The following is an 8,002-nucleotide window of genomic DNA, read 5'->3' as shown; positions in this document are numbered from 1 at the left end:
GTTGACTGTTTTGAACACTTTTCTTACCAACTGTTCGAGAAGCGCACAAGAAAGGATGGGATAATCTCAACAGAAAATGGACATAAATTCAACCGAAACTGTTTGCAATAGTGATTAATGCTTTAATCTGTTTTAGATATTGGTTAATAATGAATTGTATGATTTTTTATCACTTTAAAAAACTGATAGAAAGGGTTTGTTTTACCAAAATAAACGTCAATCACCGATTCGGTTATGAATTTCATTTCAAGTGCGATTTAAAAAAAATGCATATCATGCGATAGTTTGATAGGTCCGATGAAACAGTTTAGCGCCTGTGGTTATGCAATGCACTATGCATTGCATTGCATAAGGCGTTGAGTTCGAATAATTTTATAGGGTACGGCGGGGCCCGATTTGTGTTTATTTACTTCAACATTTTTCAAATACATATTTGATAAATAATGTCCCATCCAAGAAACCAGACATTCATATGGTAAACTATGCAACTAAAATTGTTTTTCCCTAAAATTATTAGAAGACAAAGAAGTGAGAACATTACTTCTTAGAAAAGAAAACTTACGCAGTATTTTTTTTCATATGACGTAGACTCTCATCTCTATAAAAGATTATTGCTTATACATTTATCAGGTGCAGACCTACAGAAATGATCATGCCTGGTCTATGGACTCAATTCAACACAATGATACCAAATCGAATCAACAAACTATTGCGGACTAATGTGTTTTTGTTACAAAAGACACATATATAGTGTTTTTTTTTACGTTTATGCCTCAATAAGAACATTTCGGACGCATTTGCAAACCAAAAAGGTCACGAAATAAACCTTTACAAACCAAAAAGGTCATGAAAATTAATCGAAATAATTACAAAATTTTAAGTAATTTGAAGTAATTATGACCAATAATTATGACATAGTTTTTGAAAAACAAAAAAAAATACAGTATTGCTATTGGACAAATGCTACCGTAACGTAGACCCGGGCGAGAAGCAAACGTAATTCTTAGAACAAAACACAAATAAGTGTGATAATTAGCAATCATACGTTTCAATGGTTTTAAGCAATCTAAGACGAAGTATAACAAATCGTATAAAGATACATCATCTACATTCATTTGTTCTTTGGCGGCCTGTTCGTAGGTTGAGCATGTTGTCAGACCCACAGCAGTCTACTTTTAGCTTTGCCGTAAAGGTAACAAATAACCACATTAACATTATTAAGAATTAGTACCTTTCATCAAAATGGCCTACCTAGAATAGGCTTGGGCAATTCGGTTCTTTTCCATGAACGTGAACGTACATGTTCTTTCATTTAGTTGAACTGATTCATTCGTTCATTTCAGTTGAAGAAAATGTAATTTGTAAATTGTTTCATTTTGAAAGAAGAACATATTTTGTGTATTACATCTATTAATTATTAGACAGACTTTGGATGATCTTTGTTCCGATTGGTAGGACGCTCTTTTCATGAACGTCCTGGTATTACGGTTCACGGTCATATTTGTATGGGGGAAATGAACGACCTGGCGTACTAAAACGTTCTTTATTTCGACGGGTAGGACGTTATTTTGATGACTAACTCAGTACATCATAACATCGTACATACAGTACAGTACTCGTTCGTTCTTTAGGATGAATTGAATGAATCCTACAGTTCTGGTACTTGAGGCACAACTCTAGCCTAGAAGCCCAACTGCAATAAAGTGGCCTATAAGTTATAATTAAGATTTTCCTCCTCGGTTAAATCGGAAGACGGTTTCAATTTGATTCTGAACTCGTTTGTCAGAATGTCTACGCTAATGACCACGATTTATTACCGTACATTTCAACGTGAATTTTATCAAATTGTCATTCTTATCAAACAAAATTAGGAATTTATACTCCACTACGATTGGACCATGTTGAGGCACGGTATGTAAACATTGAGAAACATGGCATTCATCTTGCAAACAGTTCTATTGCTATGTTTGCATCCAAAACCTGCTTCTTTACTCAAACTACTTCACGAAATAAATAGTCACATCACCGTATCAACGGTATACAATGTAGTCAAACTGTCTAGAACACCATCGAGCCGTCAAGGACGCGTGATGGCGCTATCCAATTTCTATACAGTATGATAGAATATGGGCGATAATGCTGGGTTCCTTCTTTCCAGTGAATTTTTCAGCAAGCATTGTAATACACCGGTCACCCTTTTGCGATAAAGCAGAATCAGATGGGCAGCACCGATTGCTCCTCGTGTGCACGCTATCGACCAGTGTCAATCGCGATCAAGTTCTTGGAAAACTGCACGGTGCGATCGCATCGCCCCTTATATATGTAAAAGGCTTTCCCCGTTGTAAAGTTGTTATCAAATTTCAACCGAAACCACCGACACAATTAGTGAGCACCACCACTGGTGCAGCGATCTTATCGTCATGGTCAGCACATGCTGGTGTTGCTGGTGGCATATCCACAGTTGGAATGTTTTTTTTCTGTTTTTGCACATGAGAGCTTGAAAGGGAAAGGGCTCGTTTCTCCGTGGTTGACCTTCAACATTTGAACGAGGACACAGACCGCGTGTCATCGATGTGAAACACCGTGACAAGAAGGTTGGCATGGATCGAAACGTGAGAAAATGATCATTTTTCTCGCTTCCTGTCGGAAAGAGATGATTTGTTAACTTCACGCATCAACAACCGCCAACGACTGCGCATGATGCTGCGTATGATGATTAATGCGTATTTTACCCATTATTAAGATGTTACTTTATGCCCAGCTGTAGACCCTGTTTTTTACCTTTGTTTTTATAAATGTTTTTCCATTTCTTTGCCCATATCTGCTACTGTTCCGAACGACATTTATCCCATCGGAAAACACTGTCTAAGCCGGGCAGTTCTGGCTTTGTTCTGCAATTCTGATGTAATTATTCATCTCTCTATGCAACTCATCGGAGCTGGATGTATGCAAAAAAATACGGCGATTCCCAGCTCAGTGATTAATTGCAACATTATGGTTGCGTTATGAGATCCTCCGCTCGAAGCTCGGAAGAATGCTGGGAGAATTCTCCGTCCCAGAGAATCCCCGCACACTTCGGTGGCTTCGTTGTGAAACGCAAAACGCTAGACGCTCTCAGCATCGCGAAATTCGCACACCCTTTCGCTTTAAAAAAGGGGAAAAATCCCCTTTTGCGCCAAAAACTCGGCGAACCGATAAGAAATTCCAGCCCGTGTACAGCAGTCAGCTTCTTGATCTGCTATTTCTGGATTGTACCAAAAAATACCTGATATCAGCAGATAACAGCGCTCCACAAACTGATGACGTTAGAAAAAAAGCCAGACACACCTTCGTGCAGCAACGACGACGCACAATGTATAGCAATGACGACGCACAATTATAAGGTTGCCGATTAGACATGATGGTCCGTCGGTTTATATATGAAATATATATGAAATATGTACGGAGTGTCAATGGAGCACCGTTTAGGTAACTGTGGACCCCTTTTTGTTCTTTTATAAAGTCTTGTTTCATTTAAACAAAGCCCAATCGCAAAAGGTTCTACCGGGACAAGCTGATTGCATGAAGTCCGTGCAGTTTTCGTCTGCACAGGGTCAGGCGCAACTGCTCAATGAAATGTTGATTATCACCTCGGAATATGGTCGGCAGCCAAGAATCGGCCGCGGTGAGATTGTGATAAAGTTAAACGAGGTGCCCGCTCGCCATCGATTAAAAGGAAAGCATTTCATTGATGGATGACATTGGCTACGTGACGGACTTGTTCAGTGAGGTTTAAGTGACTCAAATTAGTGAAAGTTAACAAAGTGAGTGTGACAAGTTTTATTGTTGTATACGAATTGAGTGTTTTGTTTTTGCTACTGCTCAAAGAAGGTTAGTATGGTTTTTTAAATAGCTCAATTTATAAAATGTATTGTTTATAATTTAGTCTCACAATTAAGACTTAATTTTTATCTGACTTTATCAATCAGCCATAAATCGATGAAATATAATGTTTTTGATGATTTGATGTTATTTGCATTTTACTTATTTATTGGTTTTTATTTAGTCTAATATTGACCAGGTGTTTTCTTATGTTAAATTTCGCATGCATTTGAGTAATTTATGTTTAAGGTTCAAATTAAGTTCTGTGATTCTATCCACCAGTACAGCTATTATGAATATTGTTTTCTTTATTCAAAATATTTTTTGCTTTAAATTACCCACCCCGTTGACAAAAAAAAATATGCTGAGAAATTTGGAAAAAGTATGCACTGCAAATTCAATAGTTACTTCATACATACGCAAAAAAATCCATGGCAAATGGTTTTAAAGCAGCTATCTAAGTTTATTTTCCTGGACAAGCTGCATTTTACTTTTCTTTCTACAGTTTAGTGTACAGTCAAAATTTTTTTAGTACAATTTTTCAAAATTCAATTAAAAATTTCGGTTTTCAAAATTTGACAGATGAAATGTCAAATCAGTACAATTTGCTTCAAGTTCGGTATAAATTGCAATTTTGTCAACAAATTGAAACTGCTTAAAAGCCAGAAATATAAGAATTTTCTGCACGAATCTTAACAAATCAATGATAAAGTGTATAAAAGTACTAAATTAGATCAAAACCTCCGAGTAATCAATAATATTTTAGTCAAAAAAAAGTTTTAACAACGTTAACGTTGTTGATATGAAAACGATGAAAGGTACTATTTGTGGAGCACTCGTTATGTGATAGACTCGTTATAAAAGAATTAACTGTATATAACAAAATGATCATTATTTTTGTGCATCCTAATTTTATTACAGAGGACCCTTTCATAACGATAACGTTTTTGACCAACGATAAAGATAACGTCCGCTTGATGAGCAAATCTTACTGCTTCATTAACACCTCTTGAAACGAGCAAAAGTTCGCTAAAATTATTGCTTAAAATCTGCCTGATAAAATTATTCCAAATGTAATGATTTTAACATCCGCATATTTTGGTATTTTTCATAAAAATAACCATCGTCCATAAAGACCAGTTGCGCTCTGCAAGAGCCTATAAATGAGTTATCCACACAAATTACTTTCTAGCTAGGCTTGTGTAAGGAGGAGCTTGAACAAATATGAATATAATTAAACTGATGTAAGTTAATCTAAATGTTTTCAAAGCTAGGCGTTATGAAGCCTGTCCATAACTTTAATGATATTCTCGTCAGTTGTGAACTGCACCACTGGAACTGGGCGCTCCCGAGGTACAGTCCTCAACTCGTAGGACCTAACCTCATTCCCGTCGAGGGTTCAAGTCTACAATGGTCTCCACCACGTAGCAGGGACAGACTATCCGGCAGCGTGGTGCTGAATAAGTCTGAATAAGAAAGCCCTGTACAGGCAGGCAGGTCCACGTAGGGCGCTAAGTAGAACGGCAATTACAACGAATAGAAGAACTACTGCAGATAACCAACTGCTGAATTAAAAACGTATAATAGATTTGGGGTGTACAATCATTCCCCGAGTTACGCGAATAATGCGTTCCGAAGACGTTCGCGTAACTCAGATTTTCGCGTAAGTCGAATATTACGTTTTGAAGCCGAAATATTCTTGACAATTCGATTATTTGTTTAGCAATTTGAAACTTTAACGCAACATATGAGCTGTCAAAATTAAAAATTGGCGTAACTCTAATCCGCGCAACTCGCGTGTCGCGTAACTCTGGAAACGACTGTATTACATCATCAAACTTCATATTGGCCCTTCTTACATTCCTTCTTATCCCACATTACTGAAAGGCATTCCAAAAACATCCGCCACTGATAAACTGCACGGGCTCGATTCGATTGCCCTATTGCTATGCTCTCTCGTTATGCCATTTTGTATGCGTACATCCGCGTGCGTGGTGCGAAAAAAAATCCCCATCCAACAAATACCCTTTTCGCGATAGCCAACGACCATCGTTATGCGCGCGCCCATTCGACTTTCGGTCGAGTGTAGGACCTAACACAGTACCAAACCTAAAATAACCTGTTCGCATACTCCGATAGAGCTCCGCTAACCGAGCCTTGTGCGTCTCGACTCTTATCAAACGAGCGTTGGATGTATTATCACCTCGCATTACTTCTATTTCCACGTGTCTAGAGACCATCGTCCATAATCACCGCCACGCCGTGACTGATCCGAATCTGAACCATTCATCCATACACAGGGGGAGGGCTGAGGGCATGCAATTTCATTTGTTCATTCATCAAAACACATCTCCTTATCTAATCGCAACCTTTTGCCAAAACCACCTGCAAAGAATGTGCCCCTCCTCCCGGCTAAAGTCTGCGTCAATCGTATGAATGAATCTGCTAGCGCCTTATAAGCCCTGTAGCACCTCGAACCCGTTCATTGATAACTCCGGACAATATGGGCTAGTTTAGCACGCGAAGCAGACGGGAATGCGCATTCCTATTCCTACTCGGTCCGAGGGTGCGAGTGTACTGAGCCACTAAAAAGCAGGAGGCAGTGATAAAATCATCCCAAAATATCGCCGCTAACAGGATGTTCGTCAGAGCTTTGGAAAGGAATGAGCAAAAAAAACCAGGCACAAAGGCCACCCATTTCCTTCCATTCTTTCCAAGTGCTCTCTTTCACTCTCACTGAAAGTGCTTTGAAATTATTTTTGGATGTCACTGTTGCTAGTGAGTTTATCACAGGAAACAGCTAATTGGTCCCATTTATATTGCACGCGCCACCAGTCAGGGTGAAATTATGAAGCGAAGAAAGAGCCGCAAATCTCCGTGCAAAAGGTAAAAGGGAAGCAGAGAACAGCGGGTTCCTCGGGCATTGTTTTACGTACCGTCACAGTCTATTGTTGTGAGTGGTACGCATCTGGCGGGACATTGCATTAATCTTGCATCCTTGATCGACGCGCAGCCGACGCGAATCGATCAATCAGTAACACAGGAAGCGAAGAAAGGCTATCACTCGTGAGCTTCGAAAATGCACAAAAAATAGCTCCGTAATCTTGAGCTACGTGGTTGAGCTTGATATCATTGCAGTCGTCATATTTGTTAACCCTGTTAAGAAGAAGGGTGAAATAAAGAGAAAATGGTTGTGTTTGTATTTTTTTATACATGCAAGCCTGTGGCAAAATGTAATGGATTACCTTGAAACCGTTGTGTCTATTACTATGTACGGAGAGCTTAGTGGACAGCGCCGAGGACAAACACACTACACTGATAAGTGATGATGTGAGTAGGGCAGCGAGGCTACTGGACAGATATGAGGAGATTTCATAGAAATGTTTTTATCAACTCATCGCTCATTCTAATTTAATCACTTTTTCCTCCAATTTTTCCTAGTTTATGTTGTACTAAAATACGGTTTAGTATTTATAGTCATGTACTAAAAAAGTTCTAATAGATTTTTCAAATACATCTATCAGTTATGTTGATGTTTTACTGCATTCATGATGTGCACATTGTCCTCATATCGAAATCCAACTCGATAACCACTTAACATATAAGAACTTCAATGATCCTATTGAACTGTATTCATTTCATGCTAGTAGTACTCAGGTTATGTTTGAATCCCCTGTTTCTAGTGGTTTTCTTATTAATTTCGTTCTTCCATACACCCCCGTACACGGTGCGGAATGTTTAATGTCACCAACCGGATACTCCTGAACCGAAAACAGCAAATTAGCTTAGTCTTACTGGCGTAGGCATACAAAGATTAGATTGTTCGGCGTGAGGCGAGCGGAAAGCACCAACTCCAGATCCGTATGCAAACACTCCATCGCCTGCAACTCGCATGCAAATGCTGCTGGCGTGATGAAGTGCCATTAGAGCTGATGCTTCAAAACGAGATGCTAAAATCGGATCAAGCAGTTACTGAAAACTTTAGCTATCGTTTTCCTCTAGTGACTCATGGATGCGGCAATGTTTATTCCGTGTGTTATCCCGACTTATGAGCATTATTAGCAGGGTTTGCGAAATTATTGCAAGCTGTTGTTTGTTTCGCTTGTACCATGTGATTTAATACTTTTCGAATTAAAAAATG

Source organism: Anopheles merus, chromosome 3L (genome assembly GCF_017562075.2).
Source record: "Anopheles merus strain MAF chromosome 3L, AmerM5.1, whole genome shotgun sequence".
Lineage (NCBI taxonomy): Eukaryota > Metazoa > Arthropoda > Insecta > Diptera > Culicidae > Anopheles > Anopheles merus.
Note: the sequence above shows the minus strand (reverse complement) of the source record.